The following is a 22,287-nucleotide window of genomic DNA, read 5'->3' on the forward strand; positions in this document are numbered from 1 at the left end:
AGGAGAATCCCCTGTACAGCAGCTGCTCATGTTGACATTTGCTAGAGCAATGCTGGCAGCATGTGGACAGCCAGACATTTACCCTTGGTGGCTAATCCATGACCCAAAAGCTTCTGGAGGGCTGGCTGCTTCCGTAAGCTGGGAGGAAAAAGGGGCTCAGAGGTTTCGGGGTGCCTAGGGCAAAGTGGATTGGCTTGGCCGATGTAGAAGGAGCCATATGCTTACCCACAACTCTCCTGGGTGGTGACCAAGGAACCTATCTCAGACCATGGAGCTCTGCCCTCCCGATTCCTCAATAAGGCAACAGGGGAAGCTTTGTGGGACATCATGTGGGACTCACCACAAAAGCTGCGCCATTTGCCCCCTTGAGGCCACCTAGATTGGTGCTATTGGGGGGAGCTGGTAAGGTGCACAAGGGCACAAGAGCTGAGTTAATGCAGGGCCTCCTTACCGGTCTCCTGAATCCATTCCTCATCATCGGAAGAGACCCTTTCCTGGAGACAGATACCTGTCCTCCTCATCAGCACGAACCCCATCAACTAGCACGCACGCCATGTACTCATGAGTATCTATCTACAGATAGATCTATCTACAGATAGTTCTCCCCATCACCAGATCTCCCTAAAGGATGTATCCAACTCCTCAGATGGAACTATAGGTCCCTTCCAGGCATTACAACCCCAAAGAATGATCTGTCTTCTTCCACCAATCCTGTACATACTATGTGTTCGCTGACTGCATATACAGGAACCCCAAAGTGTACGCTTGATGGGGAATGAGTGTTGATTTTCCTGGAAGCTGACGCTGACACAGAAACACAACTGTGACAAGTGTATTAGGGGACATTAGGAAGGACAAAGTGGAGTGGACAGGGTGGGCAGGGAAAGCATTCAGACCAAGGGGCAGATTAGACACCATCTCTAAATATATAATAACCATAGCTGGTTTGTAATGGTTCAGTGTCCTCTCCAAATTTCAAACGGATTGTCCTCTACGTCAAAGTGATTTTGACTTATTGCAAAGGGATCTTCTGTTCTCCTCTATGCATTTTGTCTTCTACAATACATCTGTGGCCTTGGATGAGCACATATTTGTGTGGCTGCATTTGTATGTCTACCTCAGATCTTAGATGTAGATGCCTGAATATACACATTCTCATACTTATCTTTTCCTTCTTTGTAAAGTAGGACCTGAATTTTAATAGAAAAAACACAGGGGTCTTTGTTGTATCTTTGGAAACAGGAATTGCCAATCTCCCAACCTCAGGCATTATACCTTTAGTTTCATGAAACTGAATGAACATCTGTTGATGATCTTCTGTGTGCAGATACATTCATTTCCACCCTGAGAAGGGTGAATGCACACTCATCCCATACATTTTACAAATTCCTTATGTGCTTAACCACCTCTTCATCGCACTGACCTCAGAGACCAACATTGTTCCTGCTTCTCAGATTACAATGCTGAGGCTCTGAGATGGCCCCACTGAGAGCTGGCATTAGGGCTGAGACAGCAGGATCACAGGCAGTGCCTCTGGAAATTGTGAGGGAAGTTTCAGAGATGTACACCTTCATGCAGCGTCATGAAAGTAGGTTCAGGGGTGTGGTGACAAGATTCCAGCAGGGGCGTTTCCTGGTCAACCCTGAATTCCCTGCTAAGAGTCTTATTCAGGCTGAAGGCCAAGGAAGCCACACAGCTAATCTACAACCTTTCATCACATTTAGTCTCACAGAGGCACACAAACTTAGGCAGACAAGCATCCCATAAGAACCAAGGTAAACTACAAATCTCCAGGGCATTCTTTCACAAGGATCCAGAACCTTCAGGAGAACCTCCAAGGGAAACAACAGTCTTTATTTAGATAATGAACTAGGTGCACTTTGGCCACAATGACATTTCAGAGATGATACCTGCATGAACTATCCTTGAACCCATACAGCAGCTCTGTGTGGATGTCACCCTGCGCTCACTCTCCCTGCCCAGGTTGTGGGCCCTGCCACAAATGGTCTCCAACTCCATCTCACTGAGTCCAACACCCTCCTCTCTGTACCATCTCAGCTCTCCCTTCTCATGCACAGTCTCCAATTCATTTCCACGAGTTTCATGTCTCCGTCTCTTGTACTTGAGGACCCATTACTGGAGCTGCCATTATTGTAGACCAGAAGCTCCATGTAATTTAACGCATGTGACTCTCTCCCCATTAGGACAGTTGAAGCCCCTGATGGTAAGGGTTTGCCTCATCTCTCACAGAACCAGGGACATGGACTGTGTGCTGGGCACATCTGCAGGACTGATATGCCTGCTTTTCTATTAAAAGACTCTTTCCTTCTCCACAAAGGATATATGCAGCCCATCTCAGTAATGGAAATGACACAGCCCAACATATGTATGTCCTGAGAAACTTGAGGAATCTTAACAGTGTCCTCATCCAGCAGCACCCTTGCATTACAAAGCGTGTGAGGCCATCTCTCCATCCTCTCAAAGACTCAACAACATAGAAACTGAACATGCTGAACATGTCAACTCATACAGCTCAGTTTATCTCACAAATAGTCGAGGTGGAGGTGGTGGGTCCTGTCCCACCATCAAGGAGCTGGAGGCAGCCCATAGAGCCCATGAACAGTGATAAATTGTATCTGTGCAGGGTGGACCTGGGAAAGAAGGAGGTCCTCTTGCATCCATAGGGACCTACAGAAGTGACAGGTGTGTTGGTATGACAGACAGAAGCAGAACGCCCACAGGAGCTGAAACACAATGAAGCAGGTGTCAGCACCTGGCCCCTTGTTCATTCATGGGTTCTAGTAGAACAGAGCATCAGTGTCAGAAAACTCCACCCTTCCATGAGGTCCCACATATATCCTGAAAGTACCAGATGCCACAAGGAAAAATGACTATCACCACACATCACTGTCCATGTTTAAAAATGCAGAAAGCCAAGGAGTCCTGTTCTAGAAGATTGATGGCAGTAATGCGAGTCTAATAAAGGAAAGTATTCCAGAGAGGCAGGCATCTGTGTCCAGGATCTCTCTGGTGTCCTCTTCCACCAGATCTGCAGACTTTTTCTTTGCACATTGAGAACAGACAGAACATGAAGGAATGAAAGAAATGACCAGAACCACACAGAGATCCAGGGCCACCCCAAGGTCAAAGCTCTACCTGTGATCCCATGCCTGTCCTCACTCTGCTTCCCTCCCTTACAAACACATCTTCTGTGCAAGGCCACAAAGACCTCTGAGGAGATGGGGATTCCTGGAGTCCAGCATTGGGGCCTGGATATGAGTTTTCTGAGGGAAACACATTACCTGTGCATATTCATTGGTCTCAAGTATGTTTATCTTAATTCACAGGTAATTCAGCTTTTAAATACAACATGAGTTGCAGAGCTATTTTGTGCCTTTGTAAAAGGGAGGTAGAAATTCTACGTAAAAGAATGAACACAAACATGTCTCAATTTCAGGTGAAAAACTCCCATAAGGTATCATGAGACAAAGTACCAATTACAACTGCTCCCGGGACACAAGAGAACCTACTCCTATAAACACAACTGGAGAACTCTGTGAGGTATTGGCCCTGCAAGTAATCACTGATTCTCTGCAGTTCCACGTACATTTTTTATTACACATGCCACTTCTGAAAATTCAGAGTATTTCCACCTAGGGGACAACTGGAGAAATTCTCTATCGTACATTTGCCAACACAGAAGGACCAGTAATGAATTCTGAAATTTTTCTAAGAACCCTCAGCACTGCACAAAGCACACAATATAATGTTGGAAAGAGTTTTTATCAATTCCAGTCATGAGGCTCATAGCAGACATTCTGAACACATTCATGGCCTACACTGAAAAAGGAAAAAATTGAAAATAATCAGGATAATCCCGTGTAAAGAAGGTGTGGAAGGAGTCAGACGCTCCAGAAGACTTGAGGGTGCAGTGAAGTGTCATCCTCCTCAAGTTATTTCCACAAACACTAAGTGAGAGCCAGGTGGTCCTCAGCCTCTATGCACTTGTGGCGTCCAGAGGCACTAGCTAACATGATGATGTTACATTGGAGAAGCCGGGAGGCTTGTGAGGACATAAATCAAACAGTAAAGACACCAGAAGACCAAAAAAAAAAAAAAAAAAAAAACAACAACAACAACAACAAAAAGAACCCAAAAAACAGACAAGGCCAGATAAAAGTTTCCAGAAAGTATTGCAACTGAAACTGGCAACAGAATTTACCTTGTCTTTTTCTGCATCCTTGGTAGAGACACAACTGATATTTCCCATTGGAGCTGCATCACGTCTTAGGTCTCATAAAGGATGGAGGCGGATGGAGGTTGCATAGACTGTGTGGAAGAAAAACAAACCATCCTGAACATGTTTCATTATATTCAACTCATTCACACTCTCGGGTCCCTTACCAGGGACAGAGCGTTTTCCACGTGCCTCGGGTGACCCTTGAGGACAAGAGGGAGATCTGATCCTGTCCCTTGAGGAAGGTTTACAGGGCCCTGGTTCAGGCGTTTTTTAACTAATCAAGCAGCTGTGAACAGCTCAGGTCTCAACTCGCTAGAAAGTATGTTAGGGGTGTGTTTCATCCCTCAGAGAGCCCAGCACATGGTCTCTGTACAAGCTACATCCTAGGGAATGCTATGTCTGTCAGCACGTATAAGGCCTCTTTCCTTCTCTATCAGAGACATGTGTTGCCCAGCTCACTACGTGGAAATGACTGCCCATTTCATGCATGTCCTGAGAAACTTGAAGAACCTTACAACGTCCTCACTCAGGCTGACCTGAAAGCCCTGTGGTGCCATCAATGCATCTCCTCCAAACACATAACAAGTAAAAGACACAACGTGTTTTATAAGTCAACTCATACTAGTTATATCACCTTTCCACATGGTGGAGGAGGAAGGTGAGGTCCCAGAGGACCCCAGTTTGGAGAAGGTGGGAGTGGTCCATAGCCCATGGGTGGTGATAAATGTCAGACCACGGGGTATGACATGGAGGGCACTTCTGGGAAAGGAGGAAATATCCTGGAAACCACGTGGACCTGCAGGACAGGAATTAAACTTTTGAGATGTGTTAGGGTAAAAGGTGAAAAATTCAACACCAACACCAACACTAACATACCTGAACCCCAATGAAGCCGAATGGCACCTGTCTCCTTCCTCTCCACCTGGTTTCAACAGGGAAGCATCAGTGCTTCTAAACTCCACCCTTCCCACTGGGTCCCACCTAGAATTTCTAAGAGTTGGAGGAGGCAAAGCAGTGCATTGCTGGCAGCATGGTACTAGCTGTGTCTGCAAATGTGGGGAAGGAAGTGGCTAGTCTTAAAGAATCAGAGGGATAATTCCAGACTACTAAAGAAAGTCTGTTCCACACACACACAGTCTTCTATGTCCAGGACTACTTTCCACCCAGCCCTTCACCACCTCAACAGCTCCGTCTTGGCATAGTAAGAGCGGAAACGATGAGGAAGAATTTTGTTTCCATACTATTCATTTACATCTTTAATCCATTTCAAGTTAATTCTTGGAGTGGTATAACATAAGGTGCTAAGCTTTATTCTTATGCACGTGTATATCCAATTTTCCCAGCCCCAGTTATTCAAGAGAATACCCTTCTCCACTATGTATTCTTGACTCCCTTGTCAAATACTAGTTGACTGTTCATGCAAGGGTTTAGTTTGGGCTCTCAATTTCCGTTCCATTGTCTTGTGTGTGTGCTTATGCCAGTGACATAATTGATTTCTTTGTATTAGAATGCAGCTAGAAATCGAGAAGTGTGATGCCTCCCATTTTGTTCTTTCTTGCGTTGGCTACTTGGGGTCTTTTTGTGGTTCCAAATACATTTTAGGATATGTTTTTCTAATGGCATAAAAATTGCATTGGAGTCTTGATAAAGATTGCACTGAATCTCTAGATGGCTTTGGGTAATATGGACATTGTATCTATATTAATTCCTCTGAAACACAGACGTGGGATGGCTTTTCACTGACTTGTGTGTTCTCCTGTTTCTTTCATCCAAATTGAATTTCTTCCGTTTCAGTACATGGGTGTTATAGTTTTCTGTAGAGAGATCTTTCACTTCCTTGGCTAAATTTATTCCTATACAGTTTATTGTTTTTGATGCTATTGTAAATGGATTGTTTTCTTTTCTTCTTAGATAATTTGGTTAGTGTATAGGAAAGCTACAGGATGTGATATAGTGACTTTCTAGTTTGGAACTTTAATGTATTTCTTGATTAGATATTAACAAGTTCTTTTACACTGAACTTTATTTCATTCTTTTACCTTTTTAAAAAATCATGTTATTTGGGAATAGCTGATACAGTATGTTATATTAGTTTCAGATGAACAACAGAGTGATTGGACAAGTGTATACATTCTGATACGCTAACACAGGTGTAGCTACAATCTGTCACCATGCATCACTATTTCAGTACCATTCTCAATGTTCCCTATGCTATATCCTCTATCTATAATTTATTATTCCATAACCAGAAGCCTGCATCACCCAACCCCTTCTCATATCTAGGGCATCCTTGTCTTGTTCCTGATCTTAGAGGACAATCTTTCACAATTTCACTATAGAGTATGATGTTAGATATGGGCTTCACATACATGGCCTTTCTTATGTTGAGATATGTTCCCTCTACGGGGAATTTTTAAAGAGTTTTTTAGCACAAATGGATACCAAATTTTCTCAGAACTTTTTTGTGTATCTATTGACATAGTCACAGCAGTTTTCTTTTTAATTTTTAAAATGTATGGGGCGCCTGGGTGGCTCAGTTGGTTGAGCGTCCGACTTGATTCACGTCATGATCTCATGGTCTATGGGTTTGAGCCCCACATCAGGCTCTGTGCTGACAGCTCAGAGCCTGGAGCCTGCTTCGATTCTGTGTCTCACACTCTCACTACCCCTCCCCTGATCATGCTCTCTCTCTCTCTCTCTCTCTCTCTCTCTCTTTCTCTCTGTCTCTCTCTCTCTCTCTTTCTCTCTCTCTCTGTCAAAAATAAACATTAAGAAAAATTTAAAAAATGTATTTATTTTGTTAACTTTATTTATGTATTTCTTTAGTATGTATTTTTTCCATGTTTTGATTTAAATTCTAGTTGGTTAACATACAGTGTAATGTTAGTTTCAGGAGTACAATGTAGTCATCCATCACTTACATACAACATCCAGTGTTCCTCACTACTAGCGCCCTCCTTAGCCGATCACCCATTTAACCCATCCCCCTGCCCACCTCCCTTCTAGTAATCCTCCGTTTGCTATTTATAGTTGAGTCTGGTTTCTGGACGATTTTTCTTTCATTCAACTATGTGAGGGGTCATATTTATTGATTTTCATTTCTGAAACATCCTTCCTTTACAGGGAAAAACCCTACATCGTGGTCAATGATCCTTTTTATGTGATGGTTAATTTGGTTTGCCTGTATATCACTGGGAATTATTCATTTATATTCATCATGGGAATACTGGCCTATAGTTTTCTGTTCAGGTAGTATCCTTTTCTGGCTTCCTACCAGGGTAATTCCAGTCTCATGAAATGAGTTTATGGTGTTCATTCCTTTTGAATCAGTGAGAGGACTGCTGTTATTTCTTCTACAAACGTTTGGTCACATTCACCAGTGAATCTACCTGGTCCTGGGCTTTTCTTCCCTGAGAGAATTTCGATTACTGATTCAATTTACTTACTTTGGTTATCTTCTTGTATTGATGCAGTCTTCCTTTAATGGGTCTGTGCAAACCTTCTATTTCTTCCTGATACAGTCTTGGTAGGTTGTGTGTTTCTAAGAACCTATCCATTTCTTCTATGTAGGCGGTTTGCTGGCATCTAATTTAGCCATGGTCGCCTCTTTGTCTCCTTTATGTTTCTTTGGTATCAGGTGTAATGTCTGCCCTTTTATTTATAATTATTTTGAGTTGGGTCCTCTCTCTGTCTTAGCATAGTATACGTATAATCTTGAAATTTTTGTTTCACTCTTCAGAAAACCCACTGTTGACCTTCTTCATATTTTCTATTGATTTCATGGTCTCAGTTTCATTGGTTTCCACTCTCATATGCATTACTTCCTCCCTTTTGAGAACATTGGACATAGGTAGATTGTTGTTTTTTTCTAGTTCTTTTAAATTAACGGTAGGTTGTTCATTTGAATCCCAAATCTACCCTCCACACATGCAAAAACAGTGACTCATCAGAGAACCTTCAATAGGTCTCTTCTGCCCTATTTCTCATTCTCCAAACTCTGAGAAATGGAACCAGAAAATTTATTTGAAGACACAATAGATGAAAACGTCCTTAATGTGGGAATGAAACAGATCCAGAAGTAGGAGGCACAAAGAACCCCCAAGATATTCAACAGAAGCAGATCCACATCAAGTCATATAGGAATTAAAATGCAAAATGTCGTGATAAAGAAACAATTTAATAGCAGAAAAAACAAAAGATGACAATTACCTACAAGAGAAGCCCCATAAGGTTATCACTGGATGTTTTTCAGAAGAAACTTTGAAACCGTAAGTGAGCAGCACGGTATGGTACAGGTGCTGAATGGATAACATCTGCAGCCAGAGAGTCTATCCACAACACTATCATTCAGATGGAAGGAGAGATGAAGGGGTTCCCAAATAAATACTCGGCGAGTTCACAACCAACAAACCACCCCTGAAAGAAATGTTAAAGCAGACACTTTAAGTGGAAAAGAAACACCTAAAGTGACACTATTAACGTGCGAAACGCAAAAGCAATAAAAATGAGTACATCTATAAAACATCAGCCAAAGTATTCGCGATATGAAAGGTTTTGAAATATGACACTACATATCTACAACACGGGGAGGAGAGGAGTAAAGAACTGGTTCAAACTTAAACAACTATCAACTAAATATAGACTTCTATATGCACAAGTGGTTAGGTACAAACCTAATAATGACCACGAATCAAACACCACCAATACATATGCAGACTATAAAGACAAGCAATTTCAACTGTGGTACTAAAGAAACCCAGCAAACCATAAAAAAGAGAAAGAGAAGAAAGGATCAGAAAGATTCAGAAACAACAATCATCAAGTAATAAAAGGACAAGTATATGTCTATCAATAACTTTGAAAGGAAACAGGATAAATGCTCAAATCAAAGGCACAGGGTGACAGGGGCGCCTGGATGGCTCAATCACTTGAGATTTCAACTCTTGACTTTGGATCAGGCTATGATGCCAGGGTCATCGGAATGAGACCTAATTGGGCTCTGCACTGAGCAAGGAACTTACTTAAGATACATACTGAGTCTCATTCTCTCTCTTGCTCTCTGTCTTCCCCCATTTCCCCCATACCCGAGCTCTCTCTCCTCATAAAAAAAGGCCCCAGCCCTCCCATACCCGAGCTCTCTCTCCTCATAAAAAAAGGCACTGAGTGAGAGAATGAATGAAATATAGGACCTATCTATTCTCTACCTACAAGAGAGTAATTACAGAAGTAAATTATCAAAAGAAACAGCAGTAGCCATACCTATATCAAACAAATACATTTAAAAATAAAACTCTAAGAAGAGAGAAAGAAGGAAATTATAATGAAAAAAGGTATAATCCAACGAAAGATACAACAATTGTAATCATATATGTGCTCAACCTGAGAGAATCCAATACAAAAAACACTGAAAACCTAAAGTAAATAATTGATACTCATACAATCATAAAAGAGCAAAGACATCACCGCAAAGACATCAAGGGAGATATCATTCCATCAGAAAATACACATTTGTATATTTTCTAATAACAGCATGCACATGGGTTCCAGAATTGATGAAGAAATACTCGACATGGAACGTGGAATATCACCATGTCATTTCCAAAGCGAGAGGGCAGCTGCACTGGAGGATTCCTGTCGCCTACAGTAAGGGTGGCACATACATATGTCTAGCCTTGGAACCCATAGAATAATCTTGACCGGCACACACCCTTGTGACTCCACTCAGCCCTTTGGAGATACACCTGCTATGCTCTGGGGTAACAACCCAGAGCCTCCAGGGAGCTAACCCTAAACCTAATGGTAACCCTAACTAGAACACTCACCCTACACCTAACCCTATATATCACACTAACTTTACAACACATCCATGTCGGAGCATGTGCCCTCATTTCAGCCTTCCATGGAATTCAAAACACTGATGTCGCTTCGACCCTGGCGACTTCCCTGGACCGAACTATAAACCTCTGACAACACCACGTGGCTGGGGTCCAGAAGCAGTAAAGGATCACTCGGAGAGGAATGTGGAACCTCACCATGACATTTCCCAGGCCTGACTGCAGCTGCCCGAGAGGATTCCTGAGGCTTACCCTACAGGGGGCCATAGATTTGTGTGAAATAGGAAGCCAAAGACTGGTCTTGATCGGCACCCTCCTGTACCCTCAACTCACACCATAACCCCACCACAAAAGGGGACCCTCTACGAAACTAAAGGGGGACTAGAACCCTACCCTACACTTGAGCATCCCTGTGTCATAGGCCCTGACTTCAGCCCTCGAGGGATATCACAAGACCAGAGTCGCTTCGGGCTTGGCGACGCCCCTTGAATGAACAATAACCCTAGCTAAGGCACTCTCCCCATGGGGACCCAATTCCAATGTCTAACAACACCACGTGCCTGGGGTCCAGAAGCGGTGCAGGCTCACAAGGCATGGAACCTGGAAGCTCAGCATGTCGTTTCCCAAGCCGGGCTGCAGCTGACCCAGAGGATTCCGGAGGCCTCCTCGACCAGGGGCCCATTGACGTGTGTGACCTTGGCAGCCAAACACTGATACTGACCTGCACGCTCCCTTGTGTGCTCAACTCAGCCCTTAGGGGAGACCACTGCCCTACTGTGGGTTCAGCACCTGGAGTCTCCTGGGACCTAAACCTAACCTTACCCAAAACCAGGACCCTGCATTGAAAACTAAGCCAGCCTCGATCCCTAACCCTACATTTGAGCTGCCCCATTGCATGGGCCCTCACTTCAGGCCTCGAGGAAGAATATGAGACCAGAGTCGCTTCGGCCCTGGCGACGTCCCTGGAAAGAAACCTAACCCTAGCTAAGGCACTCTCCCCAAGGGGACCCAATACCAAAATGTGACAACACCACGTGCCTGGGGTCCACAAGCAGTACAGGCTAACTGGGCATGGAACCTGGAAGCTGTCCATTTCGTTTCCCAGGTGGCTTCAGCTGCCCGAGAGGATTCCTGAGGCCTCCCCGACAAGGGGCCCATCGACGTGTGTGGACTTGGCAGCCAAAGACTGATCCTGACCAGTAGTCTCCCATGTGCCCTCAAGTCAGCCCTTCGGGGAGACCACTGGTCTGCTAAGGGTTCGGCGCATGTAGACTCCTGAAAACTAACCCAAACCCTAACCCTACCTCAAACCGGTTGCCTCCACTGAAAACTAAGCCGGCCTTGTAACCGAACCCTAAACTTGAGATGCCCCGTTGCATGGGCCCTCACTTCAGCCTTCAATCGACATAACGAGAGCGTAGTCACTTCGGGCTGGCGACGTCCCTTGACCGAACCCTAACCCTAGCTGAGGACCTCTCCCCATGGGGACCCAATACCAACGTCTGACAAAACCACATGCCTGGGGTACACAAGCGGTGCAGACTCACTCGGCATGGACCCTGGAAGTTCACCATGTCGTTTCCCAGGCTCGGCTGAAGATGCCCGAGATGATTCCGAAGGCCTCCCCGACCAGGGCCTGTCGATGTGTGTGGCCTTCTCAGCCAAAGACTGAATCTGACCGGCACCCTCACTTGTGCCCTTAACTCAGCCCTTCGGGGAGACCACAGCCCTGCTGTAGGTTCAGCGCCTGGAACCTACTGGGACATATCCCTAACCCTAAAACTACCTCGATCCGGGAACCTCCAATGAAACTTAAGTGGGCCTCGAAACCTAACCCTACACTTCTGTCACCTGGTCGCATGGGCCCTCACTTCAGCACTCGAGGTAGGTCACGAGATCGGAGTCTTTTTGGCATTGGCGACGTCCCTGGACTGAACCCTAAACCTAGCTAGCCACTCTCCCCATGTGGACCCAATACCAAAGTCTAAAAACACCACGGGCCTAGGGTACACAAGAGGTGCAGGCTCACTCAGCATGGAACCTGGAAGCTCACCATGTCTTTTCCAAGGCCAGGCTGCAGATGAGCGAAAGGATTCCGGAGGCCTCCTCGACTAGGAGCCCATCGACGTGTGTGGCCTTGACAGACAATGACTGAACCTAACCAGCAAACTCATTTATGCCCTCAACTCAGCCCTTCGGGGAGACCACAGCCCTGCTGTAGGTTCGGCGCCTGGAGCCTCTTGGGACCTAACCCTAAACCTGACACGACCCTTAACTGGGAGCTTCCACCGAAACGTAAGGCTGCCTTGAACCCTAACCCTGTACTTGAGCCGCCTTCTCGCATGGGCTTTCACGTCAGCGCTGGAGGGAGATCACAAGACCTGAGTCGCTTCGGCACTGGAGATGTCCCTTGACCGAACCCTGATCCTAGCTAAGGCTCTCTCCCCATGGGGATCCAATTCCAACCTCTGAACAAACCACGCGTCTGGGGTCCAGAAGCGATGCAGGCTCACATGGCATGGAACGTGGAAGCTCAACATGTCATTTCCCAGGCCAGGCTGCAGCTGCCCCAGAGGATTCCAGAAGCCTCCTCGACCAGGGGCCCATCAACGTGCATGGCCTTGGCAGCCAAAGACTGATCCTGGGTGCCACCATCCCTTGCCCTCAATTATGCCCTTCAGGGAGACCACTGCCCTCCTGGAGACTCCTGGGACCTAACACTAACCGTAATCCTAACCCGAACCGGGACACTCCACCGAAACCTAAGCCTGCCTCGATACTAACCCTGCACTTGAGCCGCCTTGTCCCATCGACTCTCAATTCAGCCCTGGAGGGAAATCACGAGACCGGAGTCGCATCAGCCCTGGCAACATCCCTGAACCGTATCCTAAACTTATCTAAGGCTTTCTCTCCAAGGGGACCCAATTCTTCCATCTGACAACACCACATGCCTGGGGTAGAGAAGCAGAGCGGGTTCAAAAGGCATGGAACATGGAAGCTCACCATGTCGTTTCCCAGGCCCAGCTGCAGCTGCCCAAAAGGATTCCGGAGGCCTCCTCGACCTCGGGCGGAACATGTGTGGCCTTGGCAGCCAAAGAGGGAACCTGACCGGCACGGTCCCAAGTGCCCTCAACTCAGCCCTTCAGGGAGACTACAACCCTGCTGTGGATTCAGTGCCTGGAACCTCCTGGGACCTAACCCTAACCCTAACCCGAAACCTAAGCCTGCCTCGATCCCTAACCCTGCAATTGACTGCCTTCTGGCATGGGCCCTCACTTCAGCCCTCGAGAGAGATCATGAGACCGCAGTCTCTTCGGCCATGCCGGTGTCCTTGGAAAAAACTCTAACCCTAGCTAACGCTCAGTCCCCATGGGGACCCAATTGCAATGTCTGAAAACACCACACGCCTGGGTCCAGAAGCCGTGCAGGCTCACGCGGAATGGAACCTGGATGCTCACCATGTCGTTTCCCAGGCCTGGTTGCAGCTGCCCAAGAGGATTTCTGAGGATCCTCGATCAGGGGCCGATCGACGTGTGGGGCCTTGGCAGCCAAACAGGGATCGTGACCGGCACCGTCCCTTGTGCCCTCAACTCAGCCCTTCGCGGAGACCACGACCCTGCTGTGGGTTCGGCGCCTGGAGCTCCTAGGAGCTAACCCTATCCCTAACCCTACCCCGAACCGTGACCCTACACAGAAACCTAAGCCTGCCTCAATCCCTAACCCTACAATAGAGCCGCCTTCTGGCATGGGCTCTCCCTCCATACATCGAGGAAGATAATGACACTGGAGTCGTTTCGGCCCAGGCGACGTCCCTGGACCGAACCCTAACTGTAGCTGAGGCTCTCTCCCCATGGGGACGAAATCCAACGGGTTAAAACTCCACGCGCCTGGGGTCCAGAAGCAGTGCAGGCTGGCTCGGCATAGACCCTAGAAGCTCACCACGTCGTCTCCCAGGCCCGGCTGCAGCTGCCCGAAAGGATTCCAGAGGCATCCTCGACCACGGGTGGAACAACATGTGTGGCCTTGGCAGCCAAAGAGGGATCCTGACCGGCAAAGTACCTTGTGCCCTCAACTCAGCCCTTCGGGGAGACCACTGCCCTGCTGTGGGTTCGGCGCCTGGAACCTCCTGGGACCTAACCCTAACCCTAACCCTAACCCTACCCCGAACCGGGACCCTCCACTGAAACCTGAGCCTGCCTCGATCCCTAACCCTGCAATTGACCGCCTTCTGGAATGGGCCCTCACTTCAGCCCTCGAGTGAGATCACAAGACCACAGTCGCTTCAGCCCTGGCGGTGTCCCTGGACCCAACTCTCACCCTAGCTAACGCTCAGTCCCCATGGGGACCCAATTCCAACGTCTGAAAACACCACGAGCCTGGGGTCCAGAAGCAGTGCAGGCTCACAGGGCATGGAACCTGGAAGCTCACCATGTCGTATCCCAGGCCCGGCTGCAGCTGCCCGAAAGGATTCGGGAGGCCTCCTCGACCATGTGCGGAACAACTTGTGTGGCCTTGCCAGCCAAAGAGGGATCGTGACCGGCATCGTCCCTTGTGCCCTCAACTCAGCCCTTTGGGGAGACCACTGCCCTGCTGTGGGTTCGGCGCCTAGAACCTCCTGGGACCTAACCCTAACCCTACCCCGAACCGGGACCCTCCACCGAAACCTACGCCTGCCTCGATCCCTAATCCTGCATTTGAGCCGCCTTCTGGCATGGGCCCTCACATCAGCCCTCGAGGGAGATCACGAGACCGGAGTCGCTTCGGCCCCGGCGACGTCCCTGGACCGAACCCTAAACCTAGCTGAGGCTCTCTCCTCATGGGGACCCAATTCCAACGTCTGACAGCATCACGCGCCTGGGGTCCAGAAGCGGTGCAGGCTGACTCAGCAAGGAACCTGGAAGCTCCCCATGTCGTTTCCCAGGCCCGGCTGCAGCTCCCGAGAGGATTCCGGAAGCATCCTCGACCAGGCGCTGATCGATATGTGTGGCCTTGGCCGCCAAAGACGGAACCTGACGGGCACCGTCCCTTGTGCCCTCAACTCAGCCCGCGGGGAGACCACTGCCCTACTGTGGGTTCAGCGCCTGGAGCCTCCTGGGACCTAACCCTAACCCGAACCCCAACCGGGACCCTCCACTGAAACCTAAGCCTTCCTCAATCCCTAACCCTACAATTGAACTGCCTTCTGGCATGGGCCCTCACTTCAGCCCTCGAGGGAGATCACAAGACTGGAGTCACTTCGGCCCTGACAACGTCCTTGAACGAACCCTAACCCTAGCTAAGGCTCTCTCGACATGGGACCCAATTCCAACGTCTGACAACACCACGCTCCTGGGGTCTAGAAACGGTGCAGGCTGACTCGGCATGGAACCTGGATGCTCTCCATGTCGCTTTTCAGGCCCGGCTGCAGCTGTCCGAGAGGATTCCAGAGGCCTCCTAGACCAGGGGCGGATCGACATGTGTTGCCTTGGCAGCCAAAACGGATCCTGACTGGCACAGTCCCTTGTACCCTCAACTCAGCCCTTCTGGGGGACCACTGCCCTGCTGTGGGTTCGGCACCTGGAGCCTCCTGGGACCTAACCCTAAACCTAACCCTACCCCTAAATGGTACCTTCTCCCAAAACCTAAGCCTGCCTCGATCCCTAACCCTGCAATTGAGCCGCCTTCTAGCATGGGCCCTCATTTCAGCCCTCGAGGGAGATCACGAGACCGGAGTCGCTTCGGCCCTGACGACGTCCCCGGACCGAACCCTAATCCTAGCTAAGGCTGTCTCCCCATGGGACCAAATCCCAACGTCTGACAACACCACACGCCTGGGGTCCAGAAGCGGTGCATGGTGACTCGGCATGGAACCTGGAAGCTCACCATGTCATTTCCCAGGCCCGGCTTCAGCTGCCCGAGAGGATTCAAGAGGCCTCCTACCCAGGGGCTGATCGACGTGTGTGGCCTTGGCAGCCAATGAGGGATCCTGACCGGCACCATCCCTTGTGTCCTCAACTCAGCCCTTTGCGGAAACCACTGCCCTCCTCTGGGTTCAGCACCTGGGGCCTCCTGGGACGTAACCCCAACCCTACCCTTAACCGGACCCTCTTCCGAATCCTAAGCCGGCCTTGACCCCTATCCCTTCATTTTAACCTCACCTTCGCATGAGCCCTCACCTCATCTCTCGAGGGAGATCTCCAGACTGGAGTCACTTCAATCCTGGCTACGTCCCTGGTGCAAACAGTAACCGTAGCTAAGTCTCTCTCCCCTTTGCGACCCAATCCCAAGGTCTGGCAACACCACGTGCCTGGAGTTCTAGAAGCGGGGCAGTGTCCCTGGGCATGGTGCCTGGAACCTCACAATGTCAATCTGCATGCCCGGCTGCAGTTGTCTGAGGGAATTCGTGAGGCCTACCCAAACAATGGCCCATAGATTTGCATGGCCAGTAAGCCAAAGACTGAACCTTACCGGCCCTCTCCCCTGTGCCCTCAACTTAGCCCATTCAGGTGACCACTGCTCTGCTGTGTGTTCAGTACCTGGAGCCTCTTGGGTCCTAATCCAAACCCTACCCCTAACTGGAAACCTCAACCGAATCTTAACCCGACCTTGAAACCTAATCAAACACTTGACCCCTGCTGTCTCCTAGTCCCTTACTTCATTCCCCTAGGGAGATCACGAGACTGGAGTTGCTTTGGCCCTGGCAACGTCCTGGACCGAACTCTAACCCTAGCTCAGACTCTCTCCCAATGGGGATGTAAGCAACAAACCATGAATCTTCTGTGAGAAAAATTGAAGAAACCCAAAGAGATGGAAAACATTCCATGCTCACGTATTAGAAGAACAAACATTGTTAAGATGTCAATACTACCAAAGCAATCGACACACTCAATGCAATCCCTATCAAAATAACACGAGCTTTCTCCACAGAGCTAGAACAAACAACCCTAAAATGTGTAAGGATCCAGAAAAGATACTAAAAGCCAAAGTCATGTTGAAAAAGAAAACAAAGGTGGAAACATGACTATTTTGGATTTATGGTGTATTAGAAAGCTGCATTCACCAAGACAGTATGTACAGGCACAGAAACGGAGACAGAGGTCAATGGAACAGAATATGGAACCCAGAAATATACCCTCAAACATATGGTGAGTAATCTTTGTTAACACAGAAAGAATATCCAATGGAATCAGAGTCTCTTCAGCAAATGGTACTAGGAATACTGGACAGTGAGAATGATGAACCTGGACACTGTTCTTAAACCACACACACACACACACACACACACACACACACACACACACACACACACACACACACACACCTCAAAATGGATGAATTATCTAAATGTAAGTCAGGAACCATCAAAATCCTAGAGGAGATAACAGGCAATGTACCTCCTTGATCCTGGCCGCAGCAACTTCTCGCTTGTCATGTCTCCAGAAGCAAGGGCAATAAAAACCGCAATGAACTATTGGGTCCTGAAGATAAAAAGCTTCTGCACAGCAGGGGACAAAATCAGCCAAACTAAAAGGCAACTGAATGAAATGAGAGAAGATATTTGCAGGTGACATATCATATAAAGGGTTAGTATCCAAAATCTATAAAAAACTGATCACACTCAACACCCAGAAACCAAATAATCCAGTGAAGAAATGGGCAAAATACATGAAGAGACACTTTAAGAAAGATGACATCCAGGTCGGTCACACATGAAAAGATGCTCAATCTCACTGGTCATCACTGAAATACAAATCAAACCCACAATGAGATATCCCCTCACACCTATCAGAATGGCTAAAATTAACATCTCCGGAAACGACAGATGTTGGCAAGGATGCAGGGAAAAGGAACCCTTTTGCAATGCTGGTGCGAATGCAAAGTGGTGTAGCCATTCTGGACAATAGTATGGAGATTCGTCACCAAAACAAAAAATAGAACTACACTAGGACCCAGCAATTGCACTACTACGTATTTATCCAAAAGATACACTAACGCTGACTCAAAGACGCACGTGTACTCCAATATTTATAACAGCATTATCAACAATAGCTAAGTTATGCAAAGAGACAAAATGACCACTGACAGATGAATGGATAAAGAAGATATGGTATATTCATACAATGGACTATTACTCGGCAATCAAAAAGAATGAAATCTCGCTCTTTGCAACAACGGGGATGGAACCGGACTTTCTTAAGCTAAGCAAAATATGTCAGAGAATGACACACATCCTATGATTTCTCTCATCTGTCGAATTTAATAAAACTGATGAACATAGTGCAAGGAAAGCAAAAAGAAGATACACACAGAGAGGGAGTCAAATGATAAGAGACTGTTAAATAGATGGAAGAATCTCAGGGTTCCTGGAGGGTTACTGAATAGGGGTGTGGGCTAAATGGGTGATGGGCATTAGGGGTGGACCTTGGGATGAGTATTGGGTATATTTTGTACTTGATGGATCACTAAATTCTACTGCTGATACTGTATTCCTCTATAAGGTAACTAACTAGGGTTTAAATTTTAAAAAGAAGAAATATTAAAAATAATAAAGAAATGTACCACCAGCCAAAAGAAAAGAATATTTAAATCGGACTCTTGAGTGGAAAGGAAAGACTAAAAGTGTTACAGACAAGAAAGGATCAGAGAAAACATCAAGAAACAATGACAAAACAACTAGTAGAATGGGACTAAATATTTACCTAGCAATAATCACTCTGACTATAAATGGACTAAATGCTCCAATCCAAAGACATTGGATAGGGCGTCAAAATGGACAAAACAAACAAACAAACAAACAAGCAAACAAAAAACAATGTCTATCTAGATGCTGCCTACAAAGCCTTATTTGGACTTAAGTCTCCTGCAGATTTGTAATTTTTTTATTTTTTTAATGTTTATTTATTTTTGAGACAGAGAGAGACAGAGCATGAATGGGAAAGGGTCAGAGAGAGGGAGACACAGAATCTGAAACAGGCTCCAGGCTCTGAGCTGTCAGCACAAAGCCCGACACGGGGCTCGACCTCACAGACCGCGAGATCATGACCTGAGCCGAAGTCGGCCCCTTAACTGACTGAGCCACCCAGGCGCCCCACGTCTCCTGCAGATTTGAAGTGAGGGAATGAAGAAATATTTATCATGCCAATAATGTCAAAAGAAAGCCAGTAGCAATACTTATATCAGGCAAAATAAACTTTAAAACCGAGACTCTATTTTGGTACCCTTTGGGTAAATACCTAATAGTGACATAGCATGCACCCGATATTTATAGCAGAATTATCAACAGTAGCCCAACTATGGAGAAAGCTCAAGTATCCATCAACTGATGAAGGTGTAAAGAAGTTGTGGTGTGTGTATGTATACGTATGAATATGCATATGGACATATGTGTATGTTCACATATACCTACATACATATATACAATGAAATATAACTCAGCTTCAAGAAGAACGAAATCTTGCCATTTGCAACGATGTGGATGGAGCTCGAATGTATTATTCTACGTGAAATATGTCAATCAGAGAAAGACACATATATGATTTCACTCATGTGGAAGTTAAGAAACAAAACACATGAAAACTAAGGAAGGAGCCAGGAAAAGAGAAGTGTGGTAACAAACCACATGAGTCTCTTAATGTCAGAGAAAAAAAAAGTGAAAGTTGATGGAGGGAGATGGGTCAGCGCTGGGCTAGATGGAGGACGAGTATTAAGGAGAGCACTTGTTGTGATGAGCACCGGGTGTTGTATGTAAAGGATGAATCACCGAATTCTACTCCTAAATCTGAGAATGCACTGTATGTCAACTAAGATTTAAATTAAAATACATACATACATACATACATACATACAGCTATAACAAGAGATGAAGACAGACACGATCTCATACTAAAGGGGACAGCCAAACAAGAAGATCCAATGATTGTAAATTTTGATGCACCCAACATGCGATCACCAAGTATATAAAACACTTAGCAACAACCGTAAAGGAACGCATTTATAATAATATGATGATAGTAGAGGACTTTAACACATCACTCACATCAATGGACAGAACCTATAAACAGAAAGTCAACAAGGAAACAATGGCTTTGAATGACACACTGGACCAGAAGGGTTTAACAGATATATTCAGAACACTCCATACTAAAATGGCAGAGTACACATTCTTTTCAAGCATACCTGGGGCGTTCTCCAGAACTGATCACATTCTAGGTCACAAATCAGGCCTCAAGAGGTACCCAAGGACAGAGATCAGACCAAGCATCTTTTCTAACCACAAAGCTAGGAACCTTGAAGTCAACCACAAAAAGAGGGCGGGGGGGGGGCGGGAAGGCCACAAATAAAGGGAGGTTAAGTAACATGCTACTAAATGAATGGGTCAAACAGGAAATCAATGAGAAAATACACTGAAACAAATGAAAATGAAAATACACTGGTAAAACCCTTTGGAATGCGGCAAAAGCAGTCTATGATGGAAGTATATAGCAATACAAGCCTACCTTAAAGAGCAAGAAAACTCTCAAAGAATCCTAACTTACACCTGAAGGAATGAGAAAAAGAGCAGCAGAAGGAAGGAAATAATAGAGTTTAGGGCAGAAATAAGGAATATAGAAACCACAAAGACACTAGACCAAATCAATGAAACCAGGGGCTGGATCATTGAAAGCAGTAATCAACTTGAAAACCTCCTAGGCAGACTCTTCACAAAGAAGACAGAAAGGACTCAAATAAATTAAATCACAAATAAGAAAGGAGAAATGACAGTCAACACCACAAAAATACAATTAGAAGATAATATTATGAACAACTATATGCAACAAATTGGACACTCTGAGAAAAATGGACAAATTCCTAGAAACACACACACTACCAAAACTGAAACAGGGAGATACCTAAAATCTGAAAACAGAAAGATACCCCATCAGTAATTTAAAAAATCTCCTCCCAACACAAGAGTTCATGGCCAGATGGCTTCATTGATGAATTCTACCATCCATTCAAGGAAGAGGTAATATGTATTCTCCTCGAATTATTACAAAAAATAAAAAAAGAAGGAAAACTTACAAATTCATCATATAAGGCCATCATTACCCTGATACCAAAACGAGATGAAGCCTCCACTAAAACCGAAAACAGCGGATGGGGATTAAGAAGTGCACCTGGGATGAGCATCGGGTGACGTGTGGAAGTGTTGCTCTATATTGGACACCTGAAACTAATATTACACTGTGTCTTCACTCAGTGGAATTTAAATTAAAAGATAGCATAAGGTTAATGAGACTTACCTACCAGGTTTTCGGTAGTGTTCAATCACTTCACTAGGTTGGAAAAATAACCATGAAATTTTTTAAAAAGCATGTATGATGTGTGGGACAGTTTGAGCCCTTACCTTGGTCTCTGGGTCCAGCAGGACTCGGAACATGGGTCCCAGCTCCTTCTTCTAGAAGGTCGTGAGACGAGCATTTCATGGATCCACGTCCTACTTGAATGCAGCTCCCGTGCTTCTGAATTTCTGTTAGGGTTCCTTCCCGGAAACAAGCCTGGATCTGGAACAAACCATCGACTGCATCTATGAGGTGATGTCGTGGGACCCCGCAATCCACAAGTCCTTTAGTAAAATACGTCTTGTTCAAACACTGTCCGGGAAGGGGTGGAATGACACACGGGAACAGCCCAGAAAATGCAAAGGCCTGTACAGCTCAGCGACCAGCTTGACCAGGGAAGCCACCCGGCGCCCCCTCCTCAGCACTCAGTACAACAAGGCAGCTTCTCTCTGGCGACTCAGGAGATGCCAAGTTGCTGCTAAGCTCCCAAGGTCTCCCCTGGGGCGGGTGGCAGAACCTGCTGGAAATGCAGCTCTCGTCTCTGTACTCAGGCACCAGCAGAGGCCTGAGTCCTCTGAGAGCAAGCAAAGCCCTTCCTGCTCTGAGGTGCCCTGGGTCAGAAAAGCAGATGGTGCGCCCTCTGCTGGCTATCACTGCCCAGCAGAGGAACCCGCCCCTCGGGGGTCTGTGGTTCTTGAGCTCTCTCTGCTGGCCACCATGGGAATTCCTTCAATGTTGAAGGCCCTGGTTGCTCAGCTGAGACCGAAGGTGCTCTGGGCAACTAAGCCTGTTCTCCTCGTTGGGAAGGTTTTAGTGACAGGGCCTGGGACCCAAAATCTTTTCCTTCTCTTTCTTGTGAGTGAAGAATGAAACCGAATTTATTAACATAACGACATCATTTGTAATGTTTTAA

The 22,287-nt window shown here is 46.6% G+C and overlaps 1 long non-coding RNA gene across 1 annotated transcript in view; it reads right to left on the reverse strand.

Annotated features, from left to right (window-relative positions):
* Positions 1-22,082, reverse strand: part of LOC123383719 — a 43,779-nt gene extending 21,697 nt beyond the window's left edge. The window contains exons 1-2 of the long non-coding RNA XR_006593782.1: positions 21,440-22,082; positions 4,223-4,329 (exon numbers count right to left, since the gene is read on the reverse strand). This is a non-coding gene — a long non-coding RNA (uncharacterized LOC123383719). The remainder of the gene's footprint in view (positions 1-4,222; positions 4,330-21,439) is intronic.
* Positions 22,083-22,287: the final 205 nt, after the last annotated feature.

The sequence above is a fragment of the Felis catus genome, unplaced genomic scaffold (genome assembly GCF_018350175.1).
Source record: "Felis catus isolate Fca126 unplaced genomic scaffold, F.catus_Fca126_mat1.0 Un_scaffold_67, whole genome shotgun sequence".
Lineage (NCBI taxonomy): Eukaryota > Metazoa > Chordata > Mammalia > Carnivora > Felidae > Felis > Felis catus.